This window comes from Nyctereutes procyonoides, unplaced genomic scaffold, assembly GCF_905146905.1.
Source record: "Nyctereutes procyonoides isolate TBG_1078 unplaced genomic scaffold, NYPRO_anot_genome, whole genome shotgun sequence".
NCBI lineage: Eukaryota > Metazoa > Chordata > Mammalia > Carnivora > Canidae > Nyctereutes > Nyctereutes procyonoides.
Window position 1 is genome coordinate 65,253,696 of NW_026575051.1, and position 24,064 is coordinate 65,277,759.

At 41.6% G+C, this 24,064-nt stretch overlaps 1 long non-coding RNA gene across 2 annotated transcripts in view; it reads left to right on the forward strand.

The window, feature by feature from the left end:
• The window catches only part of LOC129512336 (uncharacterized), an 80,063-nt gene extending 63,257 nt beyond the window's left edge, over window positions 1-16,806 (forward strand). The window contains exons 3-4 of one of the 2 annotated variants that reach the window (XR_008665030.1): window positions 6,552-6,670; window positions 15,609-16,806. This is a non-coding gene — a long non-coding RNA (uncharacterized LOC129512336). Of the gene's footprint in view, window positions 1-6,551; window positions 7,487-15,608 lie in introns of those variants that run through there. The other variant, XR_008665031.1, reaches the window with a different exon arrangement.
• The last annotated feature ends 7,258 nt before the right edge of the window (window positions 16,807-24,064 follow it).

The window sequence follows — 24,064 nt, forward strand, 5'->3', positions numbered from 1 at the left end:
AACATACATCCTCTGATACAGCAATTCCTCTGTAGGAACTTTCCCTAAGGTACACTTGCACACGTGCAAATGACATATGTATAAAGTTATTCTTTGCAGCACTGCTTATGATAGGTTGAAAGCAATCTAAATGTCCCTCAATTGGGGACTGGTTAAAGAAATACGGTACATCCATTCAGTGGAACATTAGGCAGCCATAAAAGAGATGAGGGTGCTCATTGTATATCAATTTGGACTGGTCTCTAAAATAGCTTGTTCAGTTAAAAAAAAAAGAGCAGAGCAGGATGTACAGTATGCTACTATGTGTAGGGAAAGCATGGTTTGAATACTCCTAAAATTTTTCTTCTGGTAGCATTAGTCTTGGGAAAAGAGAACTGAATGGCTGAGGAGCAGCTGTGGGAAGGAGACATCACTATAACTTCTGTATGTTTTGAATTTATACTGTGTGAATATGTTGCCTATTCAAAAAACATAAATACATGAATTTAAGAATTTAAAAAGAGAAAGGTTGCCATTTTCTAATCTGCTCTGTGCACATCTCTGTGCAATCCAGGGGTAGCCCAGTCTTCAAAGCTTTCTGTTCATTTCCACATCCTAAATAGCTTATTTTAGACTTCTCAAAGTCTGCCTCATTTAAAAGACCCCTAAAATGGAAGGTACACAGTCACTTTCTCTTTGAAATCTTTAAATGTTTTTTTAATGAAAACAGAATAATGCATTCAGTGATTTAATTGTTCAAGATTAAAATTCAACAAACTGTTAGGTCTGTATAAATAAAACATTCACAGGCTTCATCAGCACGTGCATCAGGACAAATGCTTTGGGACTGTGGAAATATTTCCTAACATTTGAGATGTGCCAAGAAAGAGATAAAGAAATCAAATAAGATCTTGTATTACACAAAATCATTTTGCTCACAAGAGTCTGATTTACTTGTATCAATCAATTTAAGTGATTCACGCTTTATGAGCTATTCTAAGTGATTGAACTAAAACCTGAAGCCAATATTATCCTCTCCCCACTCCTCAGCCCAATCTGTCAAAATGGCATTGGAAATGATTAGATTGAACCATATGAGATTAGTGTTGTCAGTGGTCCAATAGGGGCAAATTCAAGATTTAACCTAATATTTTTCGTCATCATGATGTTTTAGCCTAGAGCAACACCAACACAGACATTGTTAGTTGCCCACCCAACATCCATTTCCCTTTTTCCCCGTTGTCAGAACTCCCATATAGTTCCCATTTAAGAAGGTGGCAGGTCTCACTGCAACTAAATCATATACATGGAATTTCCATTTCCATTTATCTGTGATTGGTTTAAATTTGAGCATGTGATACAGTTCTAGACCAATAAGATGTAAGAAAGGACAGCTAGCGGCTTCTGAGAAAGATTTCTTTTCCACTGGACATTTTCAGGTCCAGAGAGCGAACCCAGAATTCTAGCAACCATTTCACTACTACAAAGGCAGATACAATGGGCATGCTAGGGTCACACAGTAGACAAGCAGAGGGAAGCTGGATCTCCATGAGAGTACAGAGTGGTTGTGTAGAACAGCTCTGTAATCTCCTGACGTTGTACTTCTTGTTACATGAAATGATCATTTTCCTCATTGCTTAAGCCATTTTGAATTGGTTTTCTCTCACATTCCAAAATCAGTAGGCCGTCCTGGCAAATATGTTTACCATTTTAAGTGATGTGAAGCCCACGTAGTGTCTTGTAAAAAAGCTCCTTGAATAATTCCGTTGTGCTCCTCTAGTCAAGATTATTTTAAATCATAAAAATAAATGTCTCCTCAATATCTTTAGTCATTTGGGAAATGCAAATGAAAGCCACAATGAGATGCCTACATTTCACACCCACTAGAATGGCTATAATCAAATAGATGGACAAAAACAAGTCTTGCCGATGATGGGAAAAAACTGGAACCTTCGTACATCGCTGATGAAAATGTAAAATGCTGCAGCCCCTTTGGAAACCATTTGGCAGTTCCTTAAAAGTTACCATATAACCCAGGGATTCTACTTCTAGACATATACACAAGGGAATTGAAAACATTCACCCACACAGAAACACACAGGAATGTTCATAGCAGCATTACTCATAATAGCCAAAAAGGAGAAACCACACAGATGTCTATCAACTGATAAATGGATAAATAAAATGTGCCACATCCATACAGTGGAATATTATTTGGCAATAAAAAGAAATGAAGTCCTGATTCATGCTACAACAGGTCGAACCCTGAAAACATTATACTAAGTGAAAGAAGCCAAACACAAAAGGTGACATAGCATATGATTTCACTTATATGAAATGTCCAGAACAGGCACCGTAGAGGCAGAAAGTAAATTAGTGGTTTCTGGGGACTAGTGGGAGGGGGAAATGGGAAGTGACTGCTAATGGAAATAAATTTTCTTTTGGGGAGTGATAAAAATGCTCTGGAATTTGAGAATCTTGGCGCACAACTCTGTGAAAATACTAAAAACTACTGAATTATATGCTTCAAAAAAGGTGAACTTAATGTTAATGTCCATTATATCTCAATAAAGTTATGAAAAAAAATTTAAATGCCTCCCATATTTATAATTATTTTAAAAGATCCTAAAATTACCTTACAACCAAGAGCCAACCTTCAAAAATACATATGGCCCAATTCATTAAAAGAAAGATAATTTTTTCATCTAATTAGATCTGCATTTTTTGCAGTTATTTAAGCCAAAAGGAGTGGAGACTCATTCCTCCAGTAGACAGTAAACTTCATAAGGGCAGTGTCCCCCTCTGTGTCTCAGGGCCAACAAGTCCAGATAGATTACAAATATTACAGAATAAGTGAATGAATGGATCTTTTCTTTCTTAAGATTTTATTTATTTATTTTTTTGACAGAGGGAGAGAGAGCACAAGCAGTGGGAGCAGCAGGCAGAGGGAGAGGGGGAAATAGGCTCCCAGCTGAGGGAACCCAAAGAGGGGTTCAATTCCAGGACCCCAGGATCATGACCTGAGCCCAAAGCAGACAATCAACTGAGCCATCCAGATGCCCCGATTGAATGGATCTTGGTGCATTTTCTCATGAGCACTCATGGGTTTAGTCCCCAAAAGAGGCCTCTGTTTACTCACCTGCAAAATGAGGCTAAAGCAGAAACTACCTTATGGATGTATGTGAGGATTAAATATGATAAGAGAACTAAAATTTTGCAAAGTCTCTGGGACATAAGAAGAGTCAGTAATCCGTCTGGACCTGTATTTGGGACATTATGTCCATTCATCACAAGAGATGGAAATTTCTTACCAGTTGGCATGAGCAAATCTTGAGTAATTATGTTTCAAATATGTATTTGTTCTTGTTACAAAATTAAATAAGAGATTAGCAATTTTCAGATTCTGAAACAAAAATGATTAGAAATTCAGATTCAGCAATTGTAAGATTTTAAAAGTCTGGGTACATGAAAAAATCTACTAAAATGTAATAATTTAAAGTCCTATAAATGTGCTTAGAGTGAAGCATCATTTTTTTTTCTAAACTTCCACTATTTTTTCAGTTACTCCATAAGTTTATAATACCAAAGACCTTTTAGTTACGTGGTTAGCTTTTCAGCCTATAAGTTTGTCTCCTTCACCTGTTCTTTTCACTTACCAATTTATAAGGTGCACCTTATTTGAGTGAGATATTTCTCCCTTTGCCTGAAGTTTAACATATATTGATACCAATAGGATACAAATTGAACAACAGTTGTTTGGAGGTAGGTAGGGGTATGCTAGGGGCCAAACTTCAGTCCTCCCATCTCCCATCTCCCTGGGAAAAGCTTACTTGAATGATTTATCCAGCATCGCACAACCTGTTAATGGGACTTTGAAAGGAAAGCCCAGGACAGGCTGCTCTTTTTTTTTTTTTCTGCTGCTACAACACAGGAGCCTTTCCATCACATAACACATGACAAACAATGGACAAGCAGCAAAATATTTCCCCCTAGCCAAGACATCAAACATTTTGAGAAAGGACAAGCATGGGGAGAGTGAAAAGTGCACAGTTTTCAAGTGCATTCTTCCGGGTTTCAATCCAGGTTTTGATCATTTATATGCTCACAAGTTTCCATTAGATCAATATGCTTCATTAGTCTTCCTGTTCGCTCTTGTGAGAAAAATACAAGGGCCAGGGAAAGGTGGAGGGGAGATGAGCAAGCGTGTGATTTGCTAGAGAGATTAGAAAATCTCGTTAGGATCAATTCTATGTATTCACACCAACTCCCTAACTATTCCTCACCTCACCCCACAAAAACAGAGAGAACAGAGGGTAGGATAGAAATAAAAGAGTCTTCTAATACCAGGCATTAATAGGATTAGATATCACCAAACTGGGCCAGAAATAATGGATGGCAACCTCACCGTTGTACATCACCCCTAGTATCAATTCCTTTTTCTTTGTTCTCAACATTAGTGAGACCCACCCACAAGGGGGGAGATTTCCTCCCAGTGTGAAGAGACTTCCTAACAACTAAGAAAGTTGGATGTTTTTTCTGCTGAAAGGTTACATCTTGTTTATGGGTTGGGTTCTCTATTTTAAAAGTTCACGGGGAGAGGGGCCCTGTGGAGATGCATTATTCCCCATTCCCCCTAATTTAATCCCCTCATTCAATTCTCATTTTCTTTTCCTGTCTCCCTTCACCCTTTCTTATTCTCTTCCCTTCTCTCTTCCTGTTTTGCACCTCCATTTTATTTCTCTCAACTCTCCTCCCCTCCTCTTTTAGCACATCAGTCTGTAGTTAGGGTATTTGATGTATTTCGGCAAAGTGACAAAGTCTCAATTCTGAAAGTCTGAGGTCTTCATTCTGAATTTTGCTTTGCCGGATGAAAGATCAGTTTAACTTTAAGAACTACAGGTGGTCTAGTGTCCCTTCTCATATCCACTCACCAAACAAGGTGGTCATATGTCTCTCTAGAGGTATTTTATAGGGCTGAATTTAGTATACATGCAATTTATGTACACAGGTACATTAAAGAATTTTCTGGATCTGTGTAGTGGCCTTTGAAGTCTCTTCTGCATGTTAATTTCTCTACTAATCCAGATGCCACTGCTCTTTGTGACATTTCCGAGAGGTCACTGAGCACCATCCTTATAACTATCCAGAGAAGAACAATGAAATGCCAGCACAGAACTATTTTTTTTTTATTACCTAACCTTTTAGTGTTATTTTTCTCCTTTCAAGAAAAGTCACTCAAGTCCTAAGAGGTCTTACCAATAATACTAATTCCTCTCTAATGCAGCCCTTCAGAGAATGTATCTGTGTTCACAGATTTATACATTTCCTGTTTTACTTGATTACTACCCAGAAGGAAATACCTTGAGCTCTCTGCCTCTGAACTGATCTTTCTGGCCTTTCCATAATTATGCAGTTCAAAGAATTATAGCTTCTACAAATGAACTTACCTTCTGATTTGGAATTCTAAGAGTTCTAACTTCAGTTAGCCTATATATAGGACTGTAGGGATTTGAAAGAGGTTAACAAAGATTAGAGACAGTTATATATTTCAAAAACAAAATATCAGCTTAAATTAGAAGCTGGAAACAATATTTTTCTTTTAGCAGAGTCTTGAAATTTGCTAATAAAATGAAAAGTTCATAAATTCTTGAGGATTAACCTAATATGTTAAAAATTTCCACACAAATTTAACAAATGATCTCCATGGGTTTACCATGTGGTGACTTTCAGTTTTGGTTAGCACAAAAATAAGTTTGCTGACACTAGAATGGTTATTTGGAATTGGCTTTATACTGTATAAAAACTTAGTCTTACGCACCATGGATAGGGAAAATCCATGTGTGTTTTTAAAAAATCCTCCAGATGGGATCCCTGGGTGGCGCAGCGGTTTGGCGCCTGCCTTTGGCCCAGGGCGCGATCCTGGAGACCCGGGATCGAGTCCCACATCGGGCTCCCGGTGCATGGAGCCTGCTTCTCCCTCTGCCTATGTCTCTGCCTCTCTCTCTCTCACTGTGTGCCTATCATAAATAAATAAAATTAAATTAAAAAAAATCCTCCAGATATTTAGATTCTTGTTCTGTAAAATAAATGTAAGGATAATTTATATGCTTAGTATAAAGTTGCATTTGTTGTTGAAACTTTGAAAAAATACAAAAGAATATAAAGAAGACAATTGACTGATGATTTCCTCCTCCAGATCCCCACTGTTCATATTTTCTTCCAGTCTCTTGACTATGCATCTATTCCTTGTTTTAAACTTTTACTATTCTGTTTTATGCAGTAATACTTCATGCTAAGGCATTGTTCAGTTTTTCACAATAGGGAGGAGAAATCAAGACAGAAGATCAGGAAGACTGCAAGAATTTCTTACTTCTGATCCTCCTGATGGCTGACATTATACCCCCACACCTTCCTCCCCAGAGCCATTCCCTCAAATCAAATAGAATAAAAAAAGCTCTTCCAAACCAGAAAAGCATTATAAGTGATTCAGTGTGAAGAAAGTATTAATATTCTGTATGTGGATACCTAGGTAATTTGTGGATTTTAAATTTTTGATTGTCATCTGTTTCTAGGCCTTTTAAAAATCGTGAACGAAGGAGGAGAAGGAGAAGAAAAAGAATTTTTTTAATCACCTGAAAACACCTTTTAGATTCTAAAGCAGGAATAATCATCATTCTGATCCCCCTGCCAGGTAGTACTCTCCAGTTTGGCCTTCTATTTTTATAAGACATTTACTGAATTTCGGCAAGTTTGAGTAAATAATATGCTTTTCCAAGATAGATTGCATCATTATGGCCTATAACTTGAGGCAATTAAGTTTATCTTCCTTTTCCTATAATTTTATAGGGAAGAGCACATTTGCCACAACCCGTAACACTTATAGTAAGCATTCAAGCCTATAGTAAGCACTGTGCTGTGAAAACAGAAGTCTGTAAGCCTCCTCAGAAAATGGCCACTGTCACCCTAGACCTATTTGCATCAAAGTCTCTAGGCATGACATTATTGTGCCCCTTCAGTGTGCTATTATGTCATCATGAGAAATTATACCTCTGGCTTCTGTTTCCAGCACTTTGGTAGATTAGATGCTGCTATGGTTAATTTTATGTGGCAGCTTGGTTAGACGATGGTGCCCAGTGTTTGGCCAAAACACCAGTCTAAGATGTTGCTGTGAAGGTATTCCTTAGATGTGGTTAAAACAGATTTTGAGTAAAGCAGATTACCCTCCATAATATGGGTGGGCCTCACCCACTTGGCTAAAGGCCTTAGGAGAAAAGACTGAGGTTCCCTGAGGAGGAAGGAACTCTGCCTTCAGACTTGCCTTTGGATTTTAGACTACAGCATCAACTCTTGCTGGCATTTCCAGCCTGCTGGCCTGCCCCATGGATTTTGGACTTGCAGCCCTCACAATCTCGTGGGCCAATTCCTTAAAATCCTTCTATTTTTCTGTCTCTTATATATACTGTAATCTCTTTATATGGAGAACCCTAATACAGATATCCTGAAAGATAACCTCAACTAAAATAAAATGCTTAATAAAGGTTTTTTTGAAGTTTTTCTTTCTTTTTTTAACTTCCTTAAGTAATTTCTAAGGACAACGTGGGGCTCAAACTCATGACCCCAGGATCAAGAGTCACATGCTCTATGGACTGAGCCAGCCAGGTACCTTCCACCCCCAACTGAGATGTTTTTTCTTTTAAGATTTTATTTATTTAGTCATGAGAGACACACACACAGAGAGGCAGAGACACAGGCAGAGGGAGAAGCAGGCTCCATGCAGGGAGCCCAACCTATTCCGATTCTGGGTCTCTAGGATCACTCCCTGGGCCGCAGGCAGGCGCTAAACCACTGAGCCACCCAGGGATCCCCTCGAGTGAAATATTTCTAAAACATCTTTTTAGGGGCACCTGGCTGGCTCTGTTAGTGGAACCTGTGGCTCTTCATCTCAGGGTTGTGAGTTTGAGCCCCACTTTGGACATAGAGATTACTTAAAAAAAATTTTTTTTAATTTAAAACAACAGCAAAAAAGCCCCATCTTTTAAAATGCATCAGTGAGCCAGCACAAATAGGAGGGATTTTCAGATCCCAAAAAGTAAGTTGAAAACAGGAACCCTAGTAGGTAAGCAAGTTCCAAAGCCAGCTTTCACCCTGAGAGTTTCTGTCAGATTCTGAAGATCCTGAATCTCAACTTTGAGATAATGCTCAGGGAATGCCCAAGGTAAGGAACTGATTAGGAGAATCCTTGCATAAAAACTAAAAACACAAGGGGCTATATCCTCAGTGTAAAGATAAATTTAAAAATTTACCCAAAGAGGGGTGCCACAGCAAAGATATTTGCTATCTTACAGTTGATGCTGGGAAGACAGAAAGAAAACAAAACTTCCCTAAGAATTAGGAAGCACAGCTAGGTCTCACACAGGTTTTCCTATCTGGACCCATACCACTTGTGTGGTCAAAAAAACGCTAAATCCTAATAATAGAGTATCTCAACATAAAAGGATCCCAGGTAGTACAACCAGGTGACCTGACTAGAAAGGGCAAATGCAAATCCTCTCTGCACAAATTCATCTTCAACTTTGGCTTCTAAGAATCCCCAGAAAGAAAGCACCAAGACAAGGAGAAGCTCAAAGGAGACAAAACCATCCCAAAGCCTAAGAAGAAACATGAAGGGAAAATCAGAAAAAGCAAGTAGCAAACACCAAAAGCAGTCCCTCACACCCATCAAATATTGACAGTATTAGTGACCAAATACAAATTTTATATGGTTAATGATAAATATAAAAGGAGCTTGTAAATATTAGCACGGAATAAGAGATGGTGAGGAACATCCAAGCAGGTCTAAAATGGAACCAAACAGTACTTGAAGAAATGAAAAATAAAATGATTACTTTTTAAAATGAGGGACTTAAACAGCTGCTTAGACCCAAAAGAAAAGAGAATCACTGGGAGACCTGAATGGCTCAGTGGTTGAGTGTCTGCCTTCGGCTCAGGTCCTGATCCCGGGGTCCTGGGATCAAGTCTGACATTGGGCTCCCTGTGGAAAGCCTGCTTCACCCTCTGCCTATGTCTCTGCCTATTCTCTTCCTCTCTCATGAATAAATGAATAAAATCCTATTAAAAAAAAAGTAGAGAAGAAAAACAGATCACCCTGTAAATGTGCTTTTCAACAGCAGTAAAAAGAACCAAACAAAAAACCCCCAAAGATAGTTGATCCTATCATCAATGTGTTGAGAGAAAATAACTTCAAATCAAGAATTATAGCCCCAGTTAAATACCTAAGAATGAGTGCAAGACACATTTTCAGTCAACCAAAAACTACGAGACTCTAACACCAACAGATCTGTAATGAAGAAAATTATAAAGGATATAATCAACAAATATATAGGTAAATATTTGGGTAATCTAAATAAATTTGTTTATATTAATAATAATACCTATTCTGTGGAGGGAAAGGGATTAAGCTATAACTGGATCCCAGAACTAGAAAAGATGAGATGAAAAGATTTCTAAGGTTCTCATATTGTTCAAGAGGCAGAAAGATTAGTAGATTAGTAGATACTCAAAAAATATAACTTCCAAACAAGAGCAGGAGGAAACTACTAAGAGGGAGGAAAATCCTCAGCTGATATAAAAGAAGCAAAAAGGAAAGGAATGAAAAATAGAAATACAAAGCACCAAAAATATGGTAGTAATAAATCCAAGTATATCAGTATGTACAATAACATAAATGTACTAAAGACTCCAGTTAAATGACAAAGATTGTCAGATTGAATTTTTTTAAAAAAGTTATATGCTGTTTACAAAAGATTCTTAAAACAAATACAAGAAAGTTTGAAAGTCAAAGGGTGGAAAACCAAAGAAGCAAGCTAGTTTCCCTAAATTAATATCAGAGAAAACAGACCACAGCCAAAACATTACTGGAAATGAAATGAATTGAGACTGAATTCACCAGAAGATATGCCAATTCTACACTCATATCCCATATGCACCAACAATCACATACTTTTCTTTACTATCAGGGAAAATGTAAAGTCCCTGCCAGCACCACTGCTATTCAGTATTGTATTTGTGTCCCTAAACCATATAAGTATGAAAAGAATAGAAACTAAATTACAGAATTAAGGATGAAAAAAGAAAGATAAGAAACTGTCATATTTGCACATGATATTATTGGCCACATAGAAAAAACTCAAGACAAAATACAGATAAATTATTAGAATTCATAAGAGAGTTTTTCTAATCACTATACATTTCTATAGAGCAAAAACAATAAGAAAACTGATTTTAAAAGAATGCCGGGATCCCTGGGTGGCGCAGCGGTTTGGCGCCTGCCTTTGGCCCAGGGCGTGATCCTGGAGGCCGGGGATCGAGTCCCACGTCGGGCTCCCGGTGCATGGAGCCTGCTTTCCCTCTGCCTGTGTCTCTGCCTCTCTCTCTCTCTCTGTGTGACTATCATAAATAAATAAAAATTAAAAACATTAAAAAAAAGAATGCCATTATAAGAGCAAAAATATATAATTTAATCAAAGTTGTGTACCTCATTTGTAAAGGAAAATTATACCTTATTTTTTGTAAGATTTTTTATTTATTCATTTGAAAGAGAGAGAAGAGTGCATGCACATGAGTGGAGGTGAGGGTGAGGGCAGAGGGAGAGGGAGAAGCACACTCCTCTCTGAGCAAGGGAGCTCAATCCCACATGGGCCTCAATCCCAGGACCCAGAGGTCATGACCTGAGCCAATGACAGACGCCTAACCATTTGGACCACCAAGGTGCCCCAAATGAAAGGTGCCCTTGTTGAAACACCATTAAAGAAGACTTAAATAAATAGAGAAATATCACGTTGTTAGTAGGAAACTTCGATAGCATGAAGATGTCAATTCTCCTCATTTTGATAAAATCCAATTCCAATGAAAAGCCCCAGCAATATTTTTTATGGAACCTGACAAACAAATTCTAAAATTGAAATGAAAGAAGAAAGGATAAAAAATTATCAAGTCTCCCTAAGAAAAAAGTATAAGGTAAGGATAATTGCCCTCCCAGATATCAAGACGTAGTCTGTAAGCTATAGTAAGAAAATGAGATACTGGCCGAAGACTAGACAGAGGGGCCAAAGGAATACAATAGAGAACCTGGAAACAAATCAATACATATATAGAGACTTGTTTTTATAATGTAGTGGGCACTAGAGATAGAAGATTCGATCAATTACACTAGGAAATTGTATTAAGCAACTTTGAAAAAACAGAATTGGAGCCCTACCTCACACCATGCACAAAAATCAATTCCAGTTGGATTAGAGACTTAGACATGGAGGGAAAAACTATAAAATTTTTATTTATTTATATTTTAATTTAATCTATTTATTTAAAGATTTTTATGTATTTATTTGAGAGAGAGACAGAGAACAAGAGTGGAGGAGGGGCAGAAGGAGAGGGAGAAGCAGACTGCCCGCTGAGCAGGGAGCCCAATGTGGGGCTTCGTCCAGGACCCTGGGATCATGACCTGAGCCAAAGGCAGGCACTTAACCAACTGAGCCACCCAGGCTTCCTAAATCATAAAACTTTTAGAAAACAATTCAGGAGAATACCATTACAACCTCATAAAAGGGAAAGCTTTCTAAAACAAAACAGAATTATCAGTTTCTGGAGGAAAATATTGATTATTTCTACCACATAAAATTAAAACTTTCTCCTAAATCAAAGACATTAGGAGAGTAAAAAGACAGTCACAGAAGGTGAGAAAATATTTTCCATACATATAATTTTTTAAAGGGTTTTATTTATTTATTCATGAGAGACAGAGAGAGAGAGAGAGAGAGAGAGAGAGAGACCTAGGCAGAGGGAGAGGCAGGCTCCCTGCAAGAAGCCTGATGCACTACTCGATCCCGGACCCCGGGATCATGCCCTGAGCTGAAGGCAGAGGCTCAACTGCTGAGCTACCCAGGTGTCCCTGCCATACATATAATTAAGACAAAGGATTATTAGCCAAAATAGTTTGGGGTTTCTTTTAGATTTTATTTATTTATTTGAGATAGAGCACAAGCAGGAAGGAGGGTCAGAGGGAGAGGGAGAGGGAGAAGCAGACTCCCTGCTAAGCAGCCCAACACAGGGCCGGATCCTTGGACTCCAAGATCATGGCCTGAGTTGAAGGCAGATGCTTAAGTGACTGAGCCACCCAGGCGCCCCCCAAATAAAGTTTTTAAAGCTTCTATGAATCAAAAGAAAAACAACCGTATGGGAAAATAGCAAAAAATCACATAGTTCATAAAAGAGAAAATAAAAATGGCCCACAGACACCTGAAAAAGACTCCACCCTAGTAGTAATCAGAGAAATGCAAATTAAAACTACAAAAAGCTATTTCTCCAATATGCATTATAAAAATTTTATTTTTTATTTTTATTTTTTAAAGATTTATTTATTTATGCATGAGAGACATGGGTGGTGGGGCACAGAGACACAGGCAGAGGGAGAAGCAGGCTCCATGCAGGGAGCCTGATGTGGGACTTGATCCTGGGTCTCCAGGATCCTGGGTCTCCAGGATCACACCCTGGGCTGAAGGCGTCACTAAACTGCAGAGCCACCGGGGCTGCCCCCATTATAAAAATTTTAAAATAAGTCTAATAAGTGTTAACAAGGATGGAAGCAACAATAATTCATCACTTCCTGGTAGGAGTGTAAATAAATACAACCACTAAGGGAAATAGTTTGATAGTATCTAGTAAAATTGAATAAGAAAGCAATTCTAAGGGCGCCTGGGTGGCTCTGTCAGTTAAGCATCTGACTCTTGATTTAGCTAGGTCATGGTCTCAGGGTTGTGGGATGGAGCCCCCCCCATTGGGCTCCAAACTCAGCAGGGAGTCTGCTGGAGATTCTCTCTCTCCCTCTCCCTCTGCCCCTTCCTCCTCCTGCCCTGTAATTTAAAAAAAAATTCTGGGATCCCTGGGTGGCGCAGCAGTTTGGCGCCTGCCTTTGGCTCAGGGCGCGATCCTGGAGACCCGGGATCGAATCCCATATCGGGCTCCCGGTGCATGGAGCCTGCTTCTCCCTCTGCCTATGTCTCTGCCTCTCTCTCTCTCTCTCTCTCTCTCTCTCTCTCTGTGACTATCATAAATAAATAAATTTAAAAAAAATTCTATGTCTGGGTTTATATACTACAGAAACTTTGGCATATGTGCATACCAGGAAGCATGCACAAGAGACACACATAGAAGCATCTATTATAATTACAAAAGAAAGAAAGGAGAGAGAGAGAGTGAAAGAGAGAAAGAAAGAAAGAAAGAAAGAAAAGAAGAAGAAGAAGAAGAAGAAGAAGAAGAAAAGAAAGAAAGAAAGAAGAAAGAAAGAAAGAAAGAAAGAAAGAAAGAAAGAAAGAAAGAAAGAGAAAGGAAGGGAAGAACCCAGATGTCTATTCACAGTAGTGAGGACCAATCACTGTGGCATGCTGACTCAGTAGAGTTCTATACAACAGAGGGAAGGAGGAAACCACATTGGCTGGATGTACCACAATTAATTTAATACCAACATTAAACAGTGTTGAGAGAAAAAACACATCACTGCAGACTCCAAAATATATGCTTCTGTTTATATCAAGTTTTTCTTTTTTTTTTAAAGACTTTTATTTATTTATTTATTCATGAGAGACACACAGAGACACAGGCAGAGTAGAAGCAGGCTCCACGCAGAGAGCCGGACGTGGGACTTGATCCGGGGTCTCCAGGATCAGGTCCTGGGCTGAAGGTGGCGCTAAACCACTGAGCCACCCGGGCTGCCCTACATCAAGTTTTTCAAGAGCAAAACTCCATACTATAGTATTTAGGGATATGTACATAAGTAGTAAGCTTATAAAGAAAATAAACGAATGAGCAAAACACAACTCAAGGTGCTGATGACTTCTACTATGTGTTGGTGGGGAGAAGACATGCAACCCAAGAGGGCACAAAGAAACCTCCCTACTACTGAGATCCTATTTTTTTTAAATATTTTATTTATTTATTCATAGAGACAGAGAGAGAGAGGCAGAGACACACGCAGAGGGAGAAGCAGGCATCATACAGAGAGCCCGATGTGGGACTCGATCCAGGGTCTCCAGGATCACGCCCTGGGCTGCAGGCAGCGCCAAACCGCTGCGCCACCGGGGCTGCCCTGAGATCCTATTTTTAAAACATAGCCGTTTGGGGGCAGCAGCTGGGTGGCTCAGTCTGTTAAGCAGCTGCCTTCGGCTCTGGTCATGATCCCAGGATCCTGGGATGGAGCCCCGCATTGGCCTGCATTGGGCTCCCTGCTCACTAGAGAACCTGCTTCTCCCTCTCCTTCTGCTGTTCCCCCTGCTTGTGCTCAAAGAAATACATAAAATATTTTTTTAATGTAGCTGCCAGGATATGAGCATTTATTTTTATTTCATTCTTTAAATTGTGTAGATACCTTCATATAGTATTTTATATACATGATACGTTTCACGATCAAATGTTAGCTATTTTATTTCTAGAATCTTGGCTATTATACTAAAGCTCAACGGCTATGTCTCCTTTGTTTTCCCTCTCCAAGGAAAAGCCATTAGAAAACGCCATTCCTAAAAAAAAAAAAAAAAAGAAAGAAAGAAAGAAAAAAAAAAAAAAAAGAAAATGCCATTCCTTTACTGATTTAAAAAATTTAGTCCAAAAAAAAAAAAAATCTAGTCCACTCCTAGATGGGGTGCTCCTTCTTTTTGGCTCATGACTACCGTATTCTAGGTCCAGTGCTGTACTTGCCCCTGCGCTGCCATTATCAGAGGTCAGATTTCTGTACTTTTCTGGCAACCTAACTGAGGGTACCAGGATCATTCTTTCTTTCCAGCAGTGTTTGCTCAGCCAGCAAGTATAAGTGAAAAAAATTGAAGTTTAATTATAATCAGAACTCCAGGAGCTTTTTTCCTCTAATGATGGTCACATCAAATGACTCCAAAGTAATTCCTTCTAAAAAACAGAGGGTAGTAATTCAAGGCCTTCAAAGCTAACCAGAGTGATGAAACGGCCCAATGCCAGTGCATCATCCCTTTCATGAGTGGACCTTATTAAAATCACCTTGTGTCCCCTTCTCTGATGAATTTCTTCTGTAAAATATAAATGATAAGCAACCATGCTGGGTGTTCCTAGAAGCTGTGGCCATAAGCTTTCCATTAATAGACAGTTGAGCCCAACATCAGTTTTGTCTACACCTACACACTGAGGTTGGAAGCTTCATCACTCTGATTCATACTTGTATTTTCTTTTTTTCCTTCCTAATAATGCAACATCTCTATCTTTCCACCCTCACCCAACTTTCCCCGGCATGGACACACTCAGCATTGTCACACTTGGCCAATAGAAGTTGAATATTAAATACATTTTGGTAGGCTTTAATAACTTTCACAATAAGCTGAACGTCCTATCATTTATTTGCTTTGAACTTGCAAAGGCGTCAATAAACTCAAAGAAAGCACGCTGAGAATGGGTGGAAGAAAGATGTTGATCCCCCCAATCTATCTTTTGGAAATTCAAAATACACAATGGAATAACAGCTGTTCTAGATTTCCATCAGAGATTAGCAGATAAATTATTATTGAAATTCAAAGTTGTGACATCTTTAGATAAATATTTGCCCTTGATTTTCACAGCCTCTGATTCAACAGAAATCTGGAAGGGTCTCCAGTCTGGCCCAGAAAGGATCGTTTTCAATCTACGCTGTGGTTAAAAAGGAGCCCAGGCCGAATTGTACCAGCAGGTCCCTCTTGGGCTGTTGCTCCCTGATGTCAATGGCTAGCTCTCTCTGCCTGCAGCCTTGTTTCAGCCTGCCCCCCGCCAAGGCTTGTTCACCCCTCGTCCTGAGCCTGCCACAGATTCAGCACCTGCCATCAGAGCTCCCCTCCAGCGTGCCCACCTAGACGCGTGCCAACACCCTGGCCTGATGCCTCTAGGGGGTCTCTATAGTAAAGCCTAGCTGTTGAAGACTTCAACGCACCAGCCTTAGAGCATGCAAGTGCCTGCTGATCCAAGAGCAGAAGTATCTTCCGTAAAGACCTTGTAATTTAATCTCTTAGCGGAGGCTTGGAGGCTCGAGCCCTCCATCAACAGATGGCTTCCCTTACACCTGCACGTGGTCCCTCTTCCCAGGGATTCACTGGGAAAGCCGGTCCTCCAAGAAGACTATTGGCCTTTGCACTAGCCAGGAGGACTGGGGTGTCTGGTATGCAACCATTGCCTACCCAGCTTGGAACGGAGGCTTGGAGGCAGAGACTGCATCGAGTTTTATTATTAAAGGAATCTCCTGCCTCTCTCAGTGTCCTGCTGAAGACCCCTCTGCACCCCTTCTCCTATCTTGAAAGGAGAGAAACAGAGGAGACTATTTCTCTATAGAGAACTCCTGGCCCCTCCATCCTGGATCTTCAGACAGTCACCACCTTGAACCTTCAATTTTTAATGACTGCCACTTCTCACAGTAGGGTGGGCCTACAAGGTAATCAGTAGGACTATGGAATCCATAGGTTCCACGGGCAAGTCCGTCTTGTAACTTTACAGAAGGCTGGCGGTGCTCAGGCCTTCCTTCGGGACCCCCATGCTGGCAAGCCCCTCCCCACACCCGCTAATTGATTTGGGAGTCAGCCTTCCCACTTGTGTGTAAATTGAGAGCAGGGACGCCTGGGTGGCTCAGCGGTTGAGAGTCTGCCTTCCGCCCAGGCTGTGATCCTGGAGGCCCAGGATCGAGTCCCACATCGGGCTCCCTGCGTGGAGCCTGCTTCTCCCTCTGCCCATGTCTCTGCCCCTCTCTGTCTGTGTGTCTCTCATGAATAAACAAATAAAATCTTTAAAAAACAAATAAATAAAAGTAGACATTTAAAAATCCAACATGAGGGGCACCAGGGTGGCTCAGTGGTTGAGCGTCTGCCTTTGGCTCAGGGTGTGACCTGGGATTGAGGCTCGAGTCCCTCATCAGACTCATTGCAGGGAGCCTGCTTCTCCCTCTGCCTGTGTCTCTGCCTCTCTCTCTCTCTCTCTCTCTGTGTGTGTCTCTCATGAATAAATAAATAAAATCTTTAAAAAAAAATAAATTGAGAGCAAACTCGCTTTTGTCCCCGCTCGCAGTTGGGAGCAACAGTAATAGTTGCTCAATAAATACCTGACGAATGGTCACACCTCCGGAGAGGCCTCTTTTCCCTCCTCCTACATCACCTGCCCGTACTCCCCCCAGCTGGGCGCCCGGACCCTCACCTGGGCCCTCTCCCCGCGGCTGCCGGGCCCCCTGCAAGGGTCTGAGCTCCCACCTGGAGGTCAGGTGAGACCAGGAGGGCGCGCCTCGGGTCGGCCCCGCGGACAGCGCAGGCCCCCGCAGCCACACCCGCGTCCCCTGCCAATCCCGTCCGCGCCCCGGCGCCCGGACACCCCGACACCCCGACACCCCTCTCCTCCCCGCGCACCCCCACCCCCCCACCCCCTCCGCTGCAAGAATGTGGCGCAGGAGCCAGTGGAGAATCTTGGCTGCGGCCCCCTCCCCCGCCTTATAAAAAAGAAATTGACTTTTGTTTGGAGTTTGTGAAAAGTGGGGCTCGGGGCCCAGTCAATGGGGCGCCCCGCGGCGCGGGCTGAGTGGAGCTAGCGCGAACCGCTCAGCCGCGGCCCCAATTAATCCGCCCTTTGTGCGGCCCGCGCGGCCGCCCCCGCCGCAGCAGCACCAGCGGCCCATTGTTCCCCTCGCCGGGCCGCGGGATTTACCCTTTTCAAACAGCCGGTTTTGTCCAGGGCAGTTCGAGCGGAAGTTTCTCACTGACAATTTGCCCCAAATAGATAGATTTGTCAGAAACGACCTTCGGGAAGGAAGCAAAAAGCCACCGGGCCCGAAGGTTGGGCCGGAGACGGGGGGCCTCGACGTCCCTCCCGCGGCCGCGCTGCCCCCCCACGCGCCCCAAAGCCCCGCGGGGGTCCCCGGCGCCCGCTGGCACCTGCTGAGCCCGCCCCTCCGCGGACCTGACCTCCACTTACCCATCTGTAAAATGGGACAGCGCGGGCGCTGGCGGGCTGTAAGTGCAGAGCTTTGCAGAGCTTTGGGTCATTTGGCGTGGATAACCTTCCTTCCCTTTCTCCCCACTTCCTTTTTTAAGACTCTAAGCTAAAAAAACAAACAAACAAAACAAAAAAAAACCTCTAAGCTAAAAAAAACCCAACCAAACAAACAAACAAACAAAAAAACCCTAAAACCCTGATGAGGCCTGGGCCACGTTATGAAACGGCCCTTGAAGGTGGGTCTCGGTCACCAGTTCCGGATTGTGCACGTGCTGTTTTCTCTTCTGCCCTCCGGCTCCTCCTTAACAAAGATGTCAACCGTGCTAAATCACAGGTGGTGCCTTTGTAAGACTGGCTATTGTCCCCTCATAAGTCAAGATATAAAACGCTTTGTACTGAATGGCCCGTGATCTGGAGCTCTCAACTTGGGAGTCGGGCTGTTAGATTTTTTTTTTTTCCCACCCACCAGAGCCGCTCTTCTCCCAAATGACCTCACTTAATAAGCAAAACCGAAATGGGGGAGGAAAAAAAAAAAAAAACCAACATGCTGTTAATGAAAAGAATAGTTACTGATTTCTTCACACTTAATGGCAAGTATGAGTCTTTTAAAATACAGTCTCATACCAAACAGATCTGTGAATTTTAAGCAGAACTGAATTGTATTAATCAGTTGATGGGTTTGTTCATTTTCTATCACTAGAGGAGAAATACGAAGGTTGGGACCCCCAGTGGCTATTTCTACTGTACTCAGGCAATCTCCGGCTTTAGTTCAGAAAATTTCCTGCTAGTGGCACAGGAGAGAAAAATTGAAACAAAAAAAATCTGGTTTTTGTTTATCCATCAGGTGAATACACAATTCAGCATCATACAGAGGAAACCCTAGGTGGTCTTTAACAAGATCTCAGTGGCTAAGAGCTACAATTTAGAGAAGATGACAATACATACACAGTGTCAATAGTATTTAAACAAACATCCCAGACAACAGAATAATGGTTATTAACTATGATGCTTTGGGCTTCTGACTAATTTCCCATGCCTGTCTGCAGCCAAACAGCTGCAGGATTTTCCCCCTTTAAAACTGTTTATGCGCATCATTTTAAAAATTGCATTTAACAGCCATATCCTTCAGAACAGTCCCTCTGTGTGGAACAGAAGTGAATGGCTTAGTAATAATGATGAAGCCAGTGGCAAGAATGTCTTTCATGCCAAAAGAACTCTAACCACTCTGCTAGAAACCTACTCCTTCAAAAGCTTCTGCACCTCTCTGAAATGTGGACAGCTGTCTGATGTTGTATGCCCTGCAGTATGGGTTGACGTGTTTAAATAAAGGAAGTTCTTTAACCCTGCTCACACTTGCAGAAGTGTTTTCAAAATTGGTTAAATTGTGCAACTGTACTAAACATGTGCCCCTCCTGGGGTTTGAAAATGTTAAAGAAATCAAAAGAGGGACGCCCGGGTGGCTCAGCGGTTTGGTGCCTGCCTGCCGCCAAGGGTGTGATCCTGGGGTCCCGGGATCGAGTCCCACATCAGGCTCCCTGCATGGAGCCTGCTTCTCCCTCTGCCTGTGTCTCTGCCTCTCTCTCTCTCTCTCTCTCTCTCTCTCTCTCTCTGTGTCTCTCATGAATGAATGAATGAATGAATGAATGAATGAATAAATATTTTTTAAAAAGGAAAGAAGTCAAAAGAGAAGGTAAGATTATCTTGCATAATTCCTTTCTCACTTCCAGACAAAGACTAAGTTTTAAAAATTACTTTAGCAACCAGGACATTAAAATGAATGTATTCCTTGTACACTCCAAACATGCAACTCAATCATTATTGAGCTAATGCAACTGGAAATAGATATATTTAGGGACCCAAATACGTGCAGTTATGACCTTGGCTAGCTATATATTATTTTAGCTAATCAAAAATGCATGGACTACAGTTGAATTACTTCCACTATTTCCATTGTTGTTGTTAACATTTATTAAGCTTCCACTTTGCACTAAAAGATGTTCAAAACACATCAAAGAACCTCAGCCTTCACACACACACAAAACGGCATCCAAATATTTGTATTTATCTATAGAGAGATACACATATGTTGTATGTGACGTGTGTGGGTATTTCGAACATCTCGTTATTCAATGTCCTGATCTGATTTCAAATCGCTGTTTCATCTACTCCAAAATCATGTCAATTATACCTGAAATTTTAGAAACTGGGAGAAATACCAGCAACCTACCTCCTGAGTTGTGAACTGCTTTACCTGAAAGGCCAAATCCCCCCCCCTCCCAGCAGGCAATCATCTTATGCCCTGAAGCATGAGATCTGATTACCCCTATCATCATCTTAGCTTGCATAGATACAGATGTTATTAACGGCTGTAGTTTATCCAACCCTTTTTAAAAACGCAGCTGCAGCATTTGACTTGGGGACCTCCTGTGAATCCCACTGGTTGACTCCGTCTTGCACAAAGCGCGTGGGGTTTGGGGGAGGGAGAAGAGAGGGGGAGGTTTGTTTTGTTTTGGAGGGTTTTTTTTTTTTTTTGAATCAGACTTCCCTAAATAGCCACTCGGCATCTTTGTAAGTGATGTGAATTCTGAAATTACTTACTAGAATAGGAGGACAACAGGGTACTGTGTGAACTAGATCATTTGGAAACAAAGCATACTAGAATGTATGATGCTTTTCACTGCATTGGCAGAGATCAAATATGTGATCCTGATATACTTATTCATGCAATAAAGAATTGTAGTTTATTCTCAAATATGTTAGCCACATTTAAACGGGCTACCCCGTTTTACATAACAATTGTTTCTACTAGTGTTGAAACAGTAATCTGGATAAAGCAGGTCCCTGCTGTGGAGGGACTAGAGGGATGTTTTTAAAATCTGAAAGGCCCGGATTGGCAATCTACACCGATCAAATTTAGTAATGAATTGTTCAGTCTAATCATTGACTTTTTCTCAGCGTCTACAATTAGTAACTCTAAGTAGTTCCTCTTGTAGCTCATATCATTCCCTCCACAAAAATGGAAAAAGACCTCACGAGTCTGCTCTCCATTGGGACACAGCAAATTTTAAAGACTGTCAGAGAGGGAATTTGAAGGAAAATTTGGGAAGTGGGGGAGTTGGAAGCACTAGAAATACCAAACTACTGCTTCAAGATGCATACAACACTTCTCTTAGTTCTGATTACTTCACTTGTGAGTGAATTTGGCTTCATTGGAGATTCTAGAAGCCCTTCTGAGAAATGGGATGGGAGGTAGCTCAGTGCAGTGGATTTAATATTTCAAAGAGCATTAGTCTCAGCATCAAGAGATATGGGTTCTGGTGATGGCCTCTGTCTCTAGGTGAGTGACCTAGGACAAGCTTTGTCTCTAAGGATCTCAGTTTTTCTCATCTGTGAAATGATGGAATTAGAAAAGTACTGATCTCTAAGGTCCCTTCCAACTTGTGTGCTCTGTAGTTCTGGGCTAAATGGAAACTGAGTCACATTGTGTCATTGACAGGAAATTAAGAGGTTGTGGAAGGCTCGGTGGCCAATCTCTCCCTGGATGTAGTCTGCTTCCTACCCTTTCTTTTTTGTTTTAGAAAGCCAAACAATTACCTGCATTGCTTCCCATGGTTTGAAGGTCTAGAGGACATGTCTCTACTCCCCACCATCCCCATTGCTGGGACAAAGTAAAGGCAAGTCCCCCGCCTCGCCCCCCACTTCAAGCCTCAGCTTTCATTGTGAGTACCAAGAAGCAGGGTCACTTAGACATTGCACATTTATAAAGCACCACTACGTGCCAGAGTGCGAACACCGACAGTCCGAAGATGAATCAGGTAGTCTCTACTCCAAGAGCTCCCTGGCTAGTTGGAGAGCTGGGTATCCCTTATGTCTCTTCCAAACCTCTAACTCTTAAAAAAAAAAAACAAAAAAAAACAAAACAAAACTCCAACTCTTGCCATTAGGAAATAGGAAACAGACAGCTTTGTCCCTGTTGACCCATTTTCCTGGGGGAAAAGAAGGAGACCACAATATTTTCTTGCGCTTATGTTTCTGTTAACATCTTTGGTTGTTTATGTTTCAAATACATCTCAAGTGAGTCCTCTTTTAGGGACAGAGCCCAGGTCACAAATTAAAGCACTTTGACAAGAGAGCCATTGATAAATTCTTCTGGCACCAAGGCAGGCTATCAATAAATAAAATATTTTATGTAGGAAATAAAATAAGACATGGAGAAAGATGTTTCTATTTGATCATTCTTAGGGCAAGAAGAATGTCAAACTATAGTAGGAATCAGGGGCCCCTAATCTTCAGCCTGCCTCTAGACTTGAATTTCTTCAGCTTCTGTGGCTCCAAGGGAGGAGGGTGTGGATGAATGCCAAGACAATGTTATTTGTTAAGGGGGTTGGGGGGAAAATAGGTGGGGGGGCCAGTCACACCAAGCATTGTCTTAATCCTTTTACTAGGAACAGTGTTTGTCTTCCCATCTGGTGGGGAAGAAGAGACAACTCTTAGCCAGCAAGTCCTGGGAAATGTAAGGAACAACTTCACAATTCAGCACCATTGGGTTCGGGAGCATCTGTATCTCTGTTCTGGGTTGTTCTCAGTGTGTCTTTCCTAAGTAGAATTAGATAGGACCCAAACAGCTTGTAGAGAGGCCCTCAGCAGAATCAGGAGCAAGTTTGATGAGATGGTGTCTTTCATTCCATCACTTAGAGCAAGCCCTCACTGAGCATCTACTTTGTGCTAGACCATCTTCCCCATCCACCAGGAAAGCAACAACCAACCCAGAGGTTTACGTATGGTTTGGAAACAAATGAGAATCAGCTTTTTCCTCATGTAAACAAACAAATAAATAAATAAACAAACAAAATTGTGTCCAAGCATCTTTCGGAGACTGAACATCAAACCCACGCCAAGCTCAACTGGTAGCTTTTCTCAGACATTTTCTGGGTCTGGGTATCTCTCAACTCTGCTTGTCAGTGAGGTAAAGGGCGTCTTAAAGAAAGGAATCTCTACAGGTAGAAGGGCCTCTGAGAGGGGGTTGATTATTGGCTGTGGAGGCCGTCTCTCTGTTCCACACCAACTTCAGCTCTGTTTGCTGATGGAAAGCCTGTTTCTTTCTCCTTTGCTGTTTTAATTAAGAAGAATGCGGTGGGGGGGCAGTTAATGGAGAAGATAGCACCATTTTTAGCGATGCTAGTAAAGAGAGAGGTAGGGGTGAGACCCACATAACCTGATGCTAGAGGCCTGCCTTGCACCTTTGCCTCTCTTACACCATTTAGTTAATAGGACTCTACTGCCCTTTTTTAAATGGATGGGAAGAGGCATTACTAAGAATAATGGAGTAAGGGAGAGTAGGCTCTAATATAAGACTGGGTTCAGAGGCAACAGATTCCCCTAACACAAGACCAGCTTTCCAGGCAGCCCATGATAGCCTACTCCACTCCACACTGGTTTAGGGTCCCTTGTGTATTTCCCCAGAATGTCCTGTGTTTTAGTCCAAGCCAATGCATTTAGCACCCCTTATGTGTCTGCTCTCTCTGTAGACTCCTTGAGAAAGGGATCATGTCATGAATCTGTGACACAGAGCAGGTGCTCAGGATGTGATGAAGTGTGGGGGGGGTGATGATTGATGGATGGACAGAGAAACCCTTAGATTCTGTGGTCCTTCTCATAATTTTATTTCTTATCTCCTGGGCCAACACATAAACATCCTGTAATGAAAGTATGTTTTTGGTTTTGATTTTTGGTGGAGAGTCCCATACTCACAAAAGGCTAAAGAGGAAGTTAGGGGCTGTGTTTAGAGCTGGTCCGAAGGGCTTCAGAACCTCTGGGATGTGGCTCCACTCCTTCCCCAAGACAACTACTATAAACTCATCCTTGAACTTGTCTCTGTTAAATGTATTGCTGAGCTAGGTGGCATTTGCCCCTTAGCAACCATTTCCCGTCCTGCACTCATAGGAAAAATTTTTGAAAGTTAAGGTTGAATCATTTACTGACAGTTGGAGCCCAGGGAGTTCGCTTGCCCAAGGTTACACAGCTAGTTGGGACAAGAGTCTGAACCTCCACCTCCTGGCTTCCAGGGGTTAGCCTT